Genomic DNA, 18,379 nt, shown 5'->3' with positions numbered 1-18,379 from the left:
TTTTGGGACCAAGTTGTCTTATTGATCGCTCCAGTATAGAGTGTGTGTTTATAAAGGAGGCGGAGGCGCCTCGTCCATCTTCGAGAGGTCCACCAGCTCACGGTAATGGCAGTTCTGGCTTAACTATGTGAAATGGCGTATGGCTTTTAGTGCCGGGAGTGTCCGAGGACAAGTTCGGCTCGCCAGGTGCAGGTCTTTTGATTTGACTCACGTAGGCGACCTGCGCGTCGTGATGAGGATAAAATGGTGATGAAGACGTTGCATACACCCAGCACTCGTGCCAACGAAATTAACCAAATATGGTTAAAATTTCCGACCCTGCCGGGAATCGAACACGGGACCCTTGTGACCAACGGCCAGCACGCTAACCATTTAGCTATGGAGTCGGACAACTATGTGATGGTCTTTGAAAGCTAGCTCGAGGGTAATGTTTCAGATCGTTTGTAATGTAGTTTTCTTTTTTCCTAAAATGTAAATTTCAAACTTAAATGTAAATTTCAACAAGCCGAAAGATTTTAACCGAAATCAGAGAATAGAGAGTGAGGTACCCTGTTGTATTCCCTCTCAACTTGATCTTGAGGTGACTATGATTTTGTAACCTTTAAAATCTATCTTGTAATTTATGTAACTTAACCTTTTTATCTATTCACCTCAGTAGTATAGGCTTAGCCTCTGGAACGTCGGGCCATAAGCCCAAGTAGGGGTTTATGCATGTAATGTAAATTTCTAGGAGAGCAAGGGTTCGCCTCCTTTCCATTTTGGTTTTGTGCCAGTAATTTAACCTTTTGTTTTCACCGAAGGCCTTGTAGAATGGGTACTCGCTACCCCCGTTGAACTCTATGTCATGCTTTTCATGGTAAAGATATCACACTGTTGAGCGTTTTAGACAGTGAATTCTGTTTGATTTTGTGAAATGTATAGGATTTGTCTTTGATAGGCCTGGATATTTTTGAAAATAGGTTCCTAAGTGTAAATTGATAGAGCAATAACGCTCTTCCTATTAATGTAAAGGTTGAATGGTTCCTATGGAAGGCTGGAAGGGTGTAATGTTTGGAGAATAGTCTCCTAGATAATTTCCTGGAGCAAAGGTGCTCTTGTCATTTATTATATTACTTCTAAATCTCATTGTTGTACCTGAAATCTTGTTTTCCGCTTAGCGAATTGTTTTGTTAAAATTTAACATCTGAAAAGAAACAAAAAAGGAGAAAGAACTACAGCTCTAATTTTAAAGTATTAAAGCAATCTTTCAATTTTCGTATATCCACCCCTTTATACCCGCACCTTCTTTCACCTCTGTACACCTCGGTATCCCCGTAACAACAACAATAATACTGTAATAATAATAATAATAATAATAATAATAATAATAATAATAATAATAATAATACTGTAATAATAACAATAATACTAATTTTACGTCTCATTAACTACTTTTACGGTTTTAGAAGTGGCCGATGTGCCAGGATTTTGTCCCGCAGGAGTTTTTTATGTGCCTATAAATTTACTGACACGAGGCTAACGTAATTAGCACCTTCAGTACCACCTGTCTGAGACAGGATCGAGCCTACCAAGTTGGACTCAGAAGTCAGCATTCTACAGTCTGAGCTAATCAGAGCTAAATAATTTTTTTCGGCTAAGTAAGATAAGAAATAGAATATCTAGGGATGAGAAAGAAATCGTTGTTGACTCTACCTTTTCTCAAACTCAGAGGTCAAGTAAACAAAATGACGAAAATATAGTTGAGAATGGAACTAACTGCCGCCTCTGTGGTGTAGTGGTTAGCGTGATTAGCTGCCACCCCCGAAGGTCCGGGTTCGATTCCCGGCTCTGCCACGAAATTTGAAAAGTGGTACGAGGGCTGGAACGAGGGTCCACTCAGCCTCGGGAGGTCAACTGAGTAGAGGTGGGTTCGATTCCCACCTCAGCCATCCTGGAAGTGGTGTTCCGTGGTTTCCCACTTCTCCTCCAGGCGAATGCCGGGATGGTACCTAACTTAAGGCCACGGCCGCTTCCTTCCCTCTTCCTTGCCTATCCCTCCCAATCTTCCCATCCCTCCACAAGGCCCCTGTTCAGCATAGCAGGTGAGGCCGCCTGGGCGAGGTACTGGTCATACTCCCCAGTTGTATCCCCCGACCAAGAGTCTGAAGCTCCCGGACACTGCCCTTGAGGCGGTAGAGGTGGGATCCCTCGCTCAGTCCGAGGGAAAAACCGAACCTGGAGGGTAAACAGATGATGATGATGATGATGATGGAACTAACTATCGTGTTGTCGAATATCTTTGAACACTCCTCACTAAAGACATCTCTCTACACATTCACCATAAATTTTGAAATTTAATTTTCTATACTTCAGCTCTGGGAAGTAAGAGTTTGAGTGGTTATCGGCAGATTGGTGGCTACCTTGATTACTTATGATTTTCTTATGGATTAGAACATTCACTTTGGATAAACGCCAAGGTAGGACTTATCCGCTCAAAAAATTACAATTACTTATTCCTCCAAGTATATTACAATAACATCGACGTATTAATGATTAAATTTCCGTCTTATAGCGTTATTATCTGCAACGACGCACTGAGCCCAAACAAAATTACAAATTGTCTGTGTGCTTATCTATTGTACAAGCCGGCGATGGACGCTCCATATATTAATACTTCATCCACCTACTGTAAATATGTTATGAGTAAGATGCTAATATTACTTCAAAACAATATAATAAACACACCCTGCGACTATCCCGACTACCTCACGGTGTTCGGATATTTATGAACAGCAGTGTATCATTGAGCAGCACGGCACCTCAATGATTCAGAGGTTAGTTCCTTATATTTAAGACCAAGACGTATTCTGGTAATGGCAGATTTCTCAGTCATTTTCTATGCACCTTCTCACTGACTCATTCGGCTATACGAGTCAGTTCCGAAGGCAATTTTTCCATCTACACATTATCTTCGCGGGTAAAGACTCGTCGAGCAGCTGTACTGGTCACGTTGCTGTCGTCTTCAGCGCGAGGGGTAAGAAAATTGAGGAAATTTATTCGTCAGATCCCAGTTGTCGGTAAGATCAGAAGGGGACCATTCTTTTTTTTCTTTCCCTTCTTCTTAGCGGCAACAGCTCTCGTATATTCTACCAAGTTAGTAACAAGTGCTTCTCAATAAATGTGCCAGGAAATGGAAGTCTCACAATCTATATATCTAAAATAACATGTCCTGACCGACCGACTGAGCAACCGACTGATTCATCATCGCCGATCAAAAACTACTGGATATAAAGAAATGAAATTTTGGGGATAAATTTATATTGGCGTGTAGGTGCTCACTAAGGGAGGATTATTAGGATATTCCGTTGCTAAGGGGGTGAAAAGGGGGTGAATTGTTTAAATGAGTATATCTATATCTCAAAAACGTAAAAGTGGTATTTAGATTCTCCTTAGATTCTCTTTAAAAATAAAGAAACACGTATTTTTTGTTTTCGGAAAATCCCATTAAGAGGGGTAAAAAAGGGGTTGAAAACTTTTATGAGAATACTTATTTCTAAAAAACTGAAGATGTTACAGACATGAAAATTGGTAATTGATATCTCCTTTAAAAAATAAGGAAATATACTTTTTTGTTTTGGTGTTTGGAATCTCATTTAAAAGTAGCCTATATGTATTTTTTGTTTTCGCCAAATCCACTCAACGGGGGCTGAAAGAATTAGTATGAGTATTAGTATGAGGATACTTATATCTCAAAAACTAAAGAAGTTACAGACTTGAAAATTGGTATTTGGAATCTCCTTTAAAAGCAAAGAAACACGCATTCCTTTGATTTCGGAAAATCCAATTAAGGGAGGTGAAAGAATTGAAAACATAATTAAGCTATTTGTACGAGGATACCTACATCTAATAAAAACTAAGTTGTTACAGACCTGAAAATTGGTATTTAGAATTTCCTTTTAAAATAAAGAAACACGCATTCTTAGGGGAAATCAACTTGGTGGGGGGTCTGAAAAGAAGCTGAGGACACATAGGACATATATATCTCAAAAACTGAAGATGTCACAGTCGTGATAATTGATATTTGGAAGCTCCTTTATAAATAAAGAAATGCTTTTGTTTTCGGAAAATTCACTTAAAGAGGGAGGGTGAAAGGAAGTGAAAAATTGAATTATTTTTATTCAGATACTTATATGTCAAAACTGAAAGTTACAGACGTGAAAAATGGTATTTGGAATCCCCTTTAGAAATAAACACGCATTTAGTGGGCGTGTGAGATCTACGCGGGTGGGGTGAAAAAGGAGGTGAATTTTTTTTGAGGATACGTATATCTCAAAAACGGAAGATGTTACAGAAATGAAAATTTGTATTTGGAATATTCTTTCAAAGTAAAGAAACACGTATTCTTTTGTTTTCGAAAATTCCACTTAATGGGGGTGAATGAATTGAAAAATGAGTTGAATTCTTTGTATGAGGATACTTATATCTCAAAAACTGAAGATGTTACAGACGTGAAAATCAGTATTTGGAATCTCCTGTAAGAATAAAGAAACAAGTCTTCTTTTGTTTTCGAAAAATCCAATTAAGGGGGGTGAAAGAATTGAAAAATAAGTTGAATTATTTGTGTAAGGATTCTTACACCTATAAAAGCTAAAGATGTTACAGACGTGTAAATTGGCATTTGAAATCTCCTTTAAAAATAAAAAAACACGCATTTCTTCTTTTCTAAAAATCGACTGGGGGGAGGGGTGCGGGTGTGTGAAAATAAGTAAGGAAAGAGTCGAAATCTGTTTAAGAGAATACTTTCATCTCAAAAACTGAAGATGTTACAGACGTGAAAGCTGATATTTTAAATCGTCTTCAAACATAAAGAAACACGTTTATTTTTGTTTATGGAAAGTTTATTTAAGGAATGAGGGGTGGAAAGAAGTGAAGAAGAACTTGAATTATTTTTATGAAGATACTTATATCTCAAAAAGTGAAGATATTGCAGACCTGAAGGTTGGTATTTTGAATCTCCTTTAAAAATAAAGAATTTCCTTTCAGAAAATCCACTTAAGAAGCTGAAAACAATTGGAAAACCGGGTGAATTTTTAAAATCTGTACCGGTATATCTACAGTATATGTCAAATACTTAACATGTTGTAGACATGAAACTTGGTATTCGGAAAGTCCTTTAAAATACAGGAACACGTATTTTTTGTTTTCGGAAAAGGCACTTAACGGGGGGGGGGGGGGGGGGAGAGGGGGAAAGAAGTTAAAAAAGAGTTGAAACATTTTTTATGAGGATGCTTATACCTCAAAAATTGAAGATTTTACAGACGTGCAAATATGTATTTTGAATCTCCTTTAAAAGTAAAGAAACATTTGTTTTTTGTTTTTTCGACTTGAGTGAAGACTGTTTCTCACTTATACAGTTCTATGTCGCATGGTCACCTTAGCCCTAAAATGCAATACCACAGACGTTGTTTACAAAGAGTTTCTGGTGTAAATGAAACTCAAATTTTCGGTGAGATTTTATACTTTAGGAATTTTCAGATAATGTCTTAGTACAGTACCGAGGAACGATTACTTTTATCAAATTACGAAATCCACGCGAGCAAAGCCGCGGGTAACTGCTAGTCGTAAGATACAGCCTGCCGTAAGCAGGTAGTGTTATGCTTATATAGTTAACCCATTATTAAGAACTTTCTTTTCCTTAGGAAAGTGGTGAAAATCGGAGTTCTCACTGTTAAGAATAATAACACAATTTAGTACAGTTTTCATACTTTAGTACAAGAAAGACAGCCCTATAAATAAGGACAGTATCTTTTTGACATGCCTTTGCTTGCAGGACCTAGTGTTTACAGTGCACTGTGTCTTCTGGTATGGACTAGAGCAGTTTTGTTACTTTCATTGATCTGTCTCTGTCTTATCCTTGGCTTTGACAATATGAACGTGACTGAGGTATGAACGATGCCAGTAATGCCATTCCTTATGCGGCCAGTCCCCGCTATGAATGGTGTGAAAATGTTGCTCATAGGGTCGGTTGGTGCATGCATTTCAGTGGACTTGGCAGACTGATATGTAATGGCAACCCCTGGCTCGGTGAGGTAAGCAACAGGAAACTACCTCACTCCTCATTTTCCTAGTACGCCTCTTCGGTGATGCCTAGGCCATCTATATACCAATTTTCACGTCTGTAACTACTTTAGTTTTTATTAGATGTAAGTATCTTCATACAATTAATTCAATTTTTCAATTTCCCCCCCCCCCCACCTCATTGGATTTTCTTTAACAGGAGGTTTTACATTTTACGTTTCTGAGATATACTGTAACTATAGTCTTTCTAAAAATTCACCCCAATTTGTCACTCCTGTTTCACCCTCATTAATTAGATTTTCAAAAAAAGTTTCTGTATTTTTAAAGGAGTGTAACGGTTCAAATCCCGTTACAGGATGATATCTGTATTTTATTATTATTATTATTATTATTATTATTATTATTATTATTATTATTATTATTATTATTATTATTATTATTATTATTATTATTATGTCCATATTATTATTTAATCTGTGATATTACTATTATTGTATTATCATTCTTATTCAATTCTGCAATGCTTGTCGCTTGCATGATTGTAGTTGAATGTATGCATATATACGTATGTGTAGAATAACACTCAAGACATGTACAGTGAGATTTGCTATATATCAGATGTGGATGCGACATAGTTACATTGTGCAATACTGCTGGCATTTCTGTCAAGTCATCGCCACGTCATGCTACGTCATCGTGAGCATTTAGCGATGAGCTCAGATACTCAGGCCACCCCAGGCTTTTTCACCATTACATGTAATATTTGTCGCGAGGTGGGAGTAAATAATAGTTATTTCTGGAGGCTACGTAGGTGCGTCAACCAACGTCTATAAAAGGTGGCTGCATATTGTAGCGTCAGTCATTATTCTGCTGGAAGGAGAGGCACAGTTGGCCATTAACTGAGCGAGATGGAGAGGCCTCAGTCAGTCAACGGGAGTCAATAGTTAAACGGAAGATGAAGAGAGAAGAAGTGGATGGTGAACTGATGGAGTCACACAAGGATGCCACTTCCAATGAAGTAATACCATCCAGATTTACAAAGAAGTCATATGATATGGAGAAGAAGCAGTCACATGGATACATCACCAAATTAGGCGTGAGACATCTACAGTAAAGACCAGATCTAAGGAATACATCATATTTACACTGAAAGTATTGAAGGTACAGTCAAGGGAAACAGTGAGGGATACATTTCGTATAAATTCTTAAATGTCCGGTCAAGAAGAATCCAAATTCATGCCTAGTTTCTTTCAGTTGCAATGTCATAATTTCATATTCTCATCTGTTTTAATCGCAGCAGTTCTCACTATTTTATATATTGTTTCAAGAATATATTTTGTTCTATCAAATTAATTTAGCGTTTCATTTCTACAGTAAAATTACATAACCTCAAATTTAATAGGGAAACCGAACGCCAATCTCCTTTTCCCAGAACTTATATGGTATGTTGTCAAAAGTAAGCTTATTACCCCACACCCTGTTAGTATTAAACATTACATTTTGGCTCCGCAACGTGGTGCACGAAGAAAATCAGAGGTTGTTCTGAATGACAGCAATCATAGGTTCATTTTGGGAGGAGTATGCGCATTTAAGCCAACGGAGGTATTACCGGTAAATGTCACGAGTGTAATTTTGTGATATATATTTGTATTTTGGGGTTATGTCAAGGGATTTGAAGAGGGGAATTAATTTGCGATCGTGAACTATTAATAGTGAACCAAAGATGGACAAGGAAGACAATAGCAAATCACGTGATGGCGAGGCTGTTGCTACTAAGAACATCCAAGGCGAAGTTGAAAATAGGGAGCAGGTGAAAACGATGGAAGTTTCTGAGGTAATTCAGGAAAGTGCAGAAAGTGAGAAGCACACTGAAACTAAAAAGGAAGTCACGGGAGGGATAAACCAAGATTTTGTTAATTTGTTCATGGCCAAAATGGACGAGTTCGAGGAAATAATGAATAGGAGTTTCGAAAAGTAGGAGAAAAAGATTGATACTAGTAACGAAAATAATAATAAACAGATGGAAGAAGTGATTGGTAGCTGTAGCAAAATGGAAGAAAAGATTGATACTAGTAGTGAAAATAATAATATTAAAGAGATGGAAGAAATGATTAGTGGTAGTATCGAAAATAGGAATAAACAGATGGAAGAAATGAGTGACTCTCTATGTAGAAAAATGGATAAAATAATTGATAGGAATAACGAAAGTATTAGTAAAATGGATCAAATAATTAGTAGTAATAATGAAAACTGTAAGAGACAAATTGATACCAGAAATAAACAAATAGAAGAAATAATTGATAGTAATAATCTATATAAATAAAATTGTAGGGGGTCCGCTGCCTGTAATTTATTTTGTTTTGTCAATTTTTCAGATATTTATCCGTTTTAGGTCAAATCAAGACCGAATCGGTGGTTTTTACGTTTCGTGTCTGTTTGTTTGTCTGTTTGTCTGTTTGTCTGTTTGTCTGTCTGTTTGTCTGTCTGTTCCACAATCACGTCGAAACGGCTGGATAGATCTCAACCAAACTTCATATTTAGAGTATACTCATCCTGGGGAAGGTTTCGATAAACATATCATTTTAAAATCTTTGAATACTCGGGGGGTTTATAGGAAAACCAGAATGGTTTTTCCACCATCACGTCGAAACGGCTGGATAGATCACAACCAAACTTCATATTTAGAGTATACTCATCCCGTGAAAGGTTTCAATATGCATGTCATTTTAAAATCTTTGAATAGACGGGGGGTTTATAGGAAAACCTGAATGGTTTTTCCACCATCACGTCGAAACAGCTGGATAGATCTCAACCAAACTTCATATTTAGAGTATACTCATCCCGAGGAAGGTTCCGATATGCATATTATTTTAAAATCTTTGAATAGAGCGGGGGTTTATAGGAAAACTAGAATGGTTTTTCCACCATCACTTCGAAACGGCTGGATAGATCTCAACCAAACTTCATATTTAGAGTATACTCCTCCCGGGGAAGGCTTCGATATGCATATCATTTTAAAATCTTTGAATACACGGGGGTTTATAGGAGAACCAAAATGGTTTTTCCACCATCACGTCGAAACGGCTGGACAGATCTCAACCAAACTTCATATTTAGAGTATACTCCTCCCGGGGAAGGTTTCGATATGCATATCATTTTAAAATCTTTGAACAGACGGGGGTTTATAGGAAAACCAGAATGGTTTTCCTCCATTTTCTCTTATACTATTGATTTTCTGTAAACTTCGTTTACCGTACGTGAAACGTCTCTTCATTATAAACAACTTTCGTTATGTTCATAATTTACCTTACTCTTCACACGACGGAGAAATTTACAATTTTCCGCTGGTATCATGCTCTGCATTGAGTGACCGATAGACCGACAACGAACCTACAGGTTACCATGGCAACGTCTCTGACTGCATGCCAGCAGGGAAGTAACGTATTGCCATTTCCCTCATCATGCTTTTAAATTCGTGGTTGTTCCTTGGGTAGAAGGCAAAAGAGGCGTCTGCGGGATATTGGCGGAATATCGTTGGATGTTATAACTGCCCTCGAATAGATTAAGTAATAACACCATTAGTCATCTTCTTATTATTTGTTTACCTAAGAATCACTGGACCTAAATTTCTCCTCAGTTACCGCTTTATTATATCCATAACCCACACTAGCATCATTTATTGAGGGGCATTTGATTTTCCAATACATTCACTCGGCATTTACATATTTGTCGTTATCCGGCTGTCCTCAGTTATAATCCATTTTCTATTACTTTCAACTTTCTTAACTGTATTATTTTCTTCCTTAATTACGCCGTATGTACGCGAGTGCTACAAACTACTGGATGTATTTCCACCAAGACTCATATTTTTTTTTGCTATGGGCTTTACGTCGCACCGACACAGACAGGTTTTATGGCGACGATGGGATAGGGAAGGCCTAGGAGTTGGAAGGAATCGGCCGTGGCCTTAATTAATGCACAGCCCCAGCATTTGCCTGGTGTGAAAATGGGAGTCTCATATTTAGAATACACCTGTCCTTGATAGGTTTCAGGGCAAATATTGTTTCTAAATCCCTGAACTGACTGAGGGTTTATACGAAACCGAAACAGTGATTTTGCACTTCCACAAAATATACACAACCAAACTTAATGGAAATCTACCTACCTTGGTAGAAATTAATTTCTAAACCTTTTTTCTCATGTGCATCATTTCGATACGAGGATTAATAAGGGAGATATCATTAACGGACCGTTTTTCTGTATAAGTCCCATCGGACTTGACTCACGAGCGGGTGCGTGTAAAGCGTATTCCTTACAACTTGAAAACTACTGAAGACATTCGAACCAAAATTTATATTTAGCATCCACCTGTCCAAAGGTAGGTTTTAAAGGTCAATAACATTTCATGTTCCGGAATGGACTGGCGGTTTATAGGGAACACAAATGGTGATTTTATTCCACAATATAAACAGAACAAGACCAACCTGACTGGAAATCGACCAAACGAGATGGAATTCCACCTCTAAACCTTTTTTTTTTCAGGTGCATTTTTTCGTCAGGAGGATTAATCCAGATGTATGTAGCTGTCACATAATTATCCGAAAAGTAATGTAATGTTTGATAATCTTACAAAACCTTTACCCTGTTCCACGTTTCTAACTCAATCTGACCCAAGAATAGATGACATATCATAGGACCAGCCATTTAGGCCACTAAATCCGGCGTGTCTTATGGTATAATCCTTTGTCGATATGACGTACGTTTAGTAGCAGTTAATCTGTAAATGAAGGTCTTCAATATTGTAAACACGCATATACTTTCGTATGTCGATCTATATATATTTGAATGGTCACTTTTGCAGGTTAAGTCCAGCGGACATAGCCCTAAAGGTGTTTTACATGGAGCAGATTCCTTATCTATATAAATCAAATCGTAACGACTGTGTGCCTCTACACTGACTATTTTGGCGAAATTTTCGTATAGCTTTCCCTTTAAGGGGTAATAATGACCATTTCCATAATTTTTGGTTTAGTTTCCTGAATGTCCTAATTTTTACCCGCCTCGCCCAAAATCCAGATTGCGGCATAATCTGCCAGAAGAAAAAGAAAATGATTGAAATTTGACAAAATTATACGTTTTAGCCTGTAACGAACAGAAAACATCCTAGATCATTAAATTTTTCACTTTTTATCCCCGAAGAATATCGAAATATGCAGGCAATTTTAATGATGGTGCAGACCTTCGGAAATTCCTACCACATAACGGATTGCACAATCTCCGTTCAATTTGGAATGATATACAACCTTGGTCTTATGACTTTTTGCCGTATTTGTATCCCTTTTACGTTTGATTTTTCTCTATTAATGGATGTTAAGTCAATTTAGAATTTTCACATGCATAATTCATACTTTCAATTACTTATATGAAATACAGAATCGTCATACTCTTCACGAAAATTGGCACACCCAGTAGGCATATGTGAGCCAAATGCTATGTATGTAGCTGTCACATAATTATCCGAAAAGTAATGTAATGTTTGATAATCTTACAAAACCTTTACCCTGTTCCACGTTTCTAACTCAATCTGACCCAAGAATAGATGACATATCATAGGACCAGCCATTTAGGCCACTAAATCCGGCGTGTCTTATGGTATAATCCTTTGTCGATATGACGTACGTTTAGTAGCAGTTAATCTGTAAATGAAGGTCTTCAATATTGTAAACACGCATATACTTTCGTATGTCGATCTATATATATTCACTGATGTCGATTTTTAGCGATCGATAAAGGGTGTGTCTGCTATTGTAATCAGTACTCCCCACAACGACTTTGACTGGCAGTAGGAAAGGGTTCCTTCTCCAACTCCTGTGTAACTGTCATTAGTAAGGAAGGCCGACAATTGTAATGAATAGTTCCCTTCTCCATTTGACTTGCAGAAGGCAAGTGAGCATGCAGTTTTGTTTAAAACTCCCCTACCCGATTGTGTTTGGCAGTAGGCAAGGGTGCCCGCCATTATAAAGAAATGTCCTCATCTAAACTGTGACTGGCATTAGGCATAGTGGCCTGCTATTTTGATGGAAACACACCAACTTGGTGTGACTGGCAGTAAGCTGGCTGGCAGTAGGAAAATGGGCCTGGCATTATGATGATAACTGCACAACTCAATTTCTAGTGATAGTAGGGTAATTGCCTACCATTATAATAGAAACTCCTCAACTGTAATCTGTCTGGAAGTAGGAAAGGGGGCTGCCATTTTAACGAAAACTCCCCAAATCGATTCTGTCCGCGTAGTAGGCAATGGGGCCTGCAATTATACTGTAAACTTCCCAACTCGATTGTGAATAGCAGTAGACAAGTGAGCTTGCCGTTATATCACAAACCCGTAACAAACACTTTACATTGGAAACAACGTACGGGGACCTCCCCATGCTCTTTCTCGTATAACGCTAAGAGACATGCAATTTTAAAACAATCTTATTTACTGCATGTACACTATTTACTTCGATATTCGAATACAATGTAGAATACCGTAGCGAAGCACGGGTACAATCGCTAGTAAATAATAAATCATTAATAATATAGATACTAAGATATTATAAATAACTGATCAAACATCTAAGTCAGAATATAAGTTAGAAAGTAAGTCTAATGAAGAGTGTGTTGAAACTGAAGGTAAAATGGAGTTGGATCGGAGCAATCTTCATATTCAGACCGAGCAAGTCAAGGAAATATGTGCAGAGGACAGTAGCAATATCGTACTGTTAAGTAATAAAATTTCTAGTAATCGGGAAGAAATTCATGAGGTAGTCGAGAAAAGATTGGACAAGATTTACAATGTAGTTGGGAAAGAGACGCGGGAACAGATTAGTAGAAATGAACAAATTGAAAGCAAACATGTGGAGGTCACTGAACTACGGAACGAACAGGAAACGCTATCACAGCAGGTGAGAGAGAGAGAGAGAGAGAGAGAGAGAGAGAGAGAGAGAGAGAGAGAGGAAGAATTGCAGGAAGAAGTGAGAAGAGTGGAAGGAAATGCTGAGAGAGTCGCGGAGGAAGAAGTTTTGAACTGCCAGGGAGTGATACGGTAGGAATTTAGAGGTGAGACAGCGGTAGAGGTGATAGTAGCGAGTGGTTTGTTCAATAAGGATCGTGATTTAACCAAGTTTTCTGGAAATCAGTTTAATCCTATAGAATTTGTAAAAGTAGTTGAGAAAAGATTTGCAAGTAAGTTGAAGAATAATGTTATTAAATGGGAATACATGCTGGAAATCTTGTCGAATGTTTTTATTGGTGAAAGTAAAATATGGTTTCAAGTGTACCGTAATAATATGTCTAATTTGGAAGAATTTAAAGAAAAGTTCATTAATAAGGTTTGGGATGAGAATGTCCAGGGTCGTGAGAGAGAACGGATTATGTTTGGTAAATATAGACAACAGGAGGGAGTGTCTATGACAGAATACTTTCTGGCACACGTGCTTATCTGGAAAAATCTTAATAGTATTGGTTCAGAAGCTGATATCGTAAGGATTATGTTAAAACATTATTCTGATAGGATTAGGGAAGCTGCGTGTATGCAGAAAGTCAGTGCTATCAAAGAAATGGAGGTATTGTTAGATAGTTTTGAGGCTCTGAATAGTACCATAGGTAGTAATCGACCGCAAAGTAGAACTGTAGAGGGAGCGGGAAACAGGTCAGATAATTATCAAAGGAGAGGTAACAATTATGATCAGACGAGGGCTAATAGGAATTTCAATAGTGATCGAGGTCAGCAGAGTTACCCGAGGCAATCCGACAATGGGAGGCGTGGAGATTTGAGTCATAGGGATGAAAATAGGCCTAACACGAATGTTATTCAGGAGCCATCATTGAGCCAGCGGACTTTAAACTCTCAGCGGTCTGCATAAATAGGTCACGTGAACACTCCGAAGGTATAAGTTGTCAAAAACAGGTAGGTAGTGTAGATAATTGTGTAGTAAAAGTAGATTTAAGAGAACAAAGTGATTGTGACCTAAGTAATGATAAGTCAAATGTTTTAAGTGATGACGTAGTCATAGATAATAAAGTAAGTAATAGTAGTATTAATTTAGATATAAGGAGTGATCTGTTAAGTGATGTAAGTAGTTATAATACTGAGGATATAAGTAGTGAGGTAGTAACTCCGACGATAGAAATTATGATATGGAGAAGAAAAGTGAAGGTATTATTAGATTCTGGTAGTGAAAGGTCATGTATTAGCTCCAAGCTTTACGAGGAAATTCTCAAAGAAAGTCCGAATATAACGGAGATTCCTGTGAGGCAAACCTTCATTATAACAGCTGTTTGTAGCAAGTCACAGAGAATAAATAAAATGATAGCAGTACCAATTACGATTGAAGATGAATGTAACTTTCAACCGTGCTTTGTTGTGCCAAATCTGGTGTATTCAGTTATTTAGGAGCAGACTGGCTCACAAATCATGGAGCTAGATTAGACTTTGATTCGGGTAGTGTGTGTTTGTCCTGGAGGAAAACTAGCAAACAAGTATGTGTGAATTATGAAGGGTCTGAGGTAAGTGCTGAGAACTTGTGTTCTGGTAAAGGTATTAGGGAGGTGAGTGAAGGTGTTCTTAGTGAGAGGAAATGTTTTGATGTGTGTCACGTGTGTATACGACAGGATCCAAGGGATAGTTTGTATGAGACAGTGGCGAGAAGCAATTTGAGTGAATTACAGGAGGAGCAGTTGTGTTCGATGTTAGGTGAGCATCGAGATGTATTTAGTGATAAGCCAGGAAGAACACACGTACATGAACACAAGTTTGTTGTAGATGACCATTCATCATTTGTGGGACCTAAGTACCCCATTCCAATTAAATATGCTAGTGCTGTCGAAGAACAGATAAACATTATGCTGGATTACGGAATAATTGAACCATCTTGTATCCATAGTATTAATCCTTTAATTATCGTTGCCAAGAAGGATGGGTCAGTCAGGCTGTGTATTGACACCAGGCTTATGAATCAGAGGATTGAGGCAGACCAACAGAGGCCTGAAACTGTGGAAGAACTCATTCAGCGTTTTGAAGGGAAAACATGGTTTTCCATCATGGATTTGCCTTCTTCATTTTGGCAAATTCCCCTCAGAAGAGAGGATAGACCTCTCACAGCTTTCGCATATAAGAACTGTTTGTATCAATTTGCAAGAGTCCCTTTTGGTACAAAAACATCTTCCGCAGCGTTGATTCGTGCTATGTCACGAGTTTTAGGTCGGGATACAGGAGATTTTGTTACAATGTACATTGATGACGTAGTAATAGCATCTCACACTTTTGAAGAACACATGGAACATTTGAACATAGTTTTACAGAAAGTTAGAGAGGGGGGCTTCACATTAAAACTGGATAAGTCAACATTTTGCACACAACAGATTACATTTTTGGGGCACACTGTATCTGCACAGGGAGTAAAACCAGAACAAACGAGATTAGATAAGATTAACAACACGAGCACTCCACGTAATAGTAAACAGTTAAAATCATTTTTAGGGGTTTGTAATTATTTTAGACGTTTTGTCATCCAATATGCAGCGTTGTTAGTGCCACTCAGAGGCTTATTGAAAGGTGGAGCTAAATGGAAGTGGACAGGTGAACACGATGAGGCATTTCTTAGGCTGAAGAAAGGTTTCAATGATGCCGTGATGTTAAAATACCCTATGCTTGATCGCGAGTTCGTACTCATGACCGATGCATCGGAAAAGGGTATTTCCGGATGTTTGTGTCAGAGGGATGACGAAGGAAATTTGGGTATTGTTTCTTTGGCGAGTCGGGGACTCAGCTTGACAGAAAAGAGGTATACCATAACGGAAATTGAGTTCTTGGCCATTATTTATTCATTAAGCAAATTTAGGATGTACCGTATGTATTAGGAAATAAGTTTGAGATATGGACAGATCATCAGGCATTAGTAGTTATTAAGACATGTAAGTTAACAAGTAATAGAATGACAAGGTGGATTTTAGCTATCAGTGAATGACTTCACTATTCGACATATTAAAGGTAAAGATAATGTTTTGGCCGATTTCCTCAGTAGGAATTTATCAGGTAATACGGAGTCCAGGTATGTAGGTATAAGAGAAGGAATACTGGTGTGTGTGGGCAATGTGACGGACAACATGACAGAACGAGATCGGTTACGTCATCGCATGGTGGAACAAGAGAGGGAGGATGAGATGAATGCTATCCTGACCTGGCTAAGGGATAAGGAGACAGATGTTGTCGTGAAGAAAGGTAAACATGAGTACAAACTAAGTAGTGGTTTGCTGTCAAGGAAGTGTCATTCTGGGGATTTTAAAGTTTGTGTACCAAAGGCATTACAGGAAGATATGATTTTGTATTATCACAAAGAACTCGGTCATTTTGGGACAAACAAGGTTCTTTACGGTATTCAAGAGAATTTTATGTGGAAGAATATGGGAAGGAGTATTAGGAAATTACTTGCGACCTGTGATCTATGACAACGTAGTAAGCATCCTAACAGGACGTTAGAGGGCCCACGGCAAGCCGTCATTGTAGACAAGCCAGGCCAACTTATATGCGTAGATCTGTTCGGGCAACTAGTAAAATCTCGGTATGGATACCGGAATGTGTTCGTTTTGATAGATGCCTTCAGCAAATATGTCTAAATATATCCCCTGAGAAAAGCTACGGGAAGGGGTTGCCTAAAGCAGGTTATTGACAGATATATTCCTGAGTTTGGATGTCCACTCAGAATATTATCAGATCACGGCAGTCAGTTCAGTTCAAAGATATGGACTACCAAGTTGAATGAACTGGGTGTTAAGGCCATATATTCGTCTATTCGATACCCACATGGTAATATGGTCGAGCTGGTCATGAGAGAGATCGGGAGAATATTCAGAGCATACGTACACGATAAGCACAGTTCGTGGTTTTCGCGACTGGGTGATGTACAACAATGGTGTAACGCTACGTTGCACAAGTCTACGGGATGTACGCTGTATGAAATTCATTTTGGTAGGAAGCCAACCGATCATATTGCAAGTATGCCAGGCTTATGGCCGGTTTCACCAAGCTTCGTCCTAATATGCTTGACGCCTGTCAAAAATGACGACCCGTTTCTTTTTGACGCTTCATCAAAACCTTTTACATTTCATCATCACTAGTGAGCTGGAATAGACGCTCCGTTTATTTTGACACGATCTCGCATTTCAAAACGACGTTATATCGCGATATATTGAGTTTTATCGTACGTTCTGATTGCCATTTCTCCATTAATAATTGAAGTACTGAGCCGTGGTTGAAAATAGACTTGTTTTGTAATTAAATTTTCTGTTGTAAGAGTGGTCTCAAAAATGAAAGACAATAATAATATTTCGTCAAAGAAGAGAGGATCCAAATTCTCTGAAGACGAGAAGAGTTTGTTCGTGAGTCTTGTTGCCGAAAGGAAAGAGCCAATCGAAAACAAGAAAACCGATGGCATAACGTTGCGTGATAAAGAGAAAGCGTGGATAGAACTTGCAAATTGTTTTTATTCTCATGAATTTGTAAGAGGTCAGTGAAACAACTGAAAATGTTTTATGACAACTTCAAAAGAAGGGCTAAGCAAAAAAGATGTCAGGATAAGGTGAATATGTTTAAAACTGGAGGTGGAGTTGCTGTAACCCCTTCATTAGACCAAACATCATCACAACTCCTAGAAATAATCAGGGACCAAGTAGAGCCTCTTCCCAACAACTTGGATAGCGATTCTGCATACATAGGCCTAACCGCATCCAGTAGCAACACTATTGAACCATGCAATGTACTGGTGACGTTTGAAGAAGAACCTAGTACAGAGATCCTTATTCCTACCAGTGAAGAAGCGGTCCCGAATACAATCCATGATCTTCCACCATCAACTAGCGGTAGCAAGATATCGTGGGCATCAAGAAACCGGCCTTCTTCTAAGAAGACAAAGAAATCAGAAGCATTGAAAGCTCGTGAAAAAGTTATTGAATTGTCAGAAGCAAGAAGGGATCTCTGCAAGCAAGAATTAGACATGCTGCAATTAAGGCATAACGAAGAAATAGCCTTAATACACATGAAAAAAGAAACCGAAAAAAATAAGCAAGAAAATGAGAAACTGAGTAGTGCAGTGCTAGAGGCAAAACTTTCCTTTTATTTGAAGAAACAATAGACTAAATTTAATAATAATAATAACAATAATAATAATGTTATAATGATCTACGAATTTATTAACCTACAAACTTAAGTAACATTAACCAATGGCCTATTAGTAACAAGCATACAGTCACATTAATTGCCTGTTATGTGCTATAGAAAACA

General features: G+C 38.1%; 1 protein-coding gene across 2 annotated transcripts in view; it reads right to left on the bottom strand.

Annotated features, from left to right (window-relative positions):
• The window catches only part of LOC136862894 (protein SSUH2 homolog), a 744,003-nt gene that overhangs the window by 129,733 nt on the left and 595,891 nt on the right, over window positions 1–18,379 (bottom strand). The window lies entirely within an intron of this gene.

This window comes from Anabrus simplex, chromosome 2 (genome assembly GCF_040414725.1).
Source record: "Anabrus simplex isolate iqAnaSimp1 chromosome 2, ASM4041472v1, whole genome shotgun sequence".
Lineage (NCBI taxonomy): Eukaryota > Metazoa > Arthropoda > Insecta > Orthoptera > Tettigoniidae > Anabrus > Anabrus simplex.
This window is presented reverse-complemented; position numbering and strand designations above follow the sequence as displayed.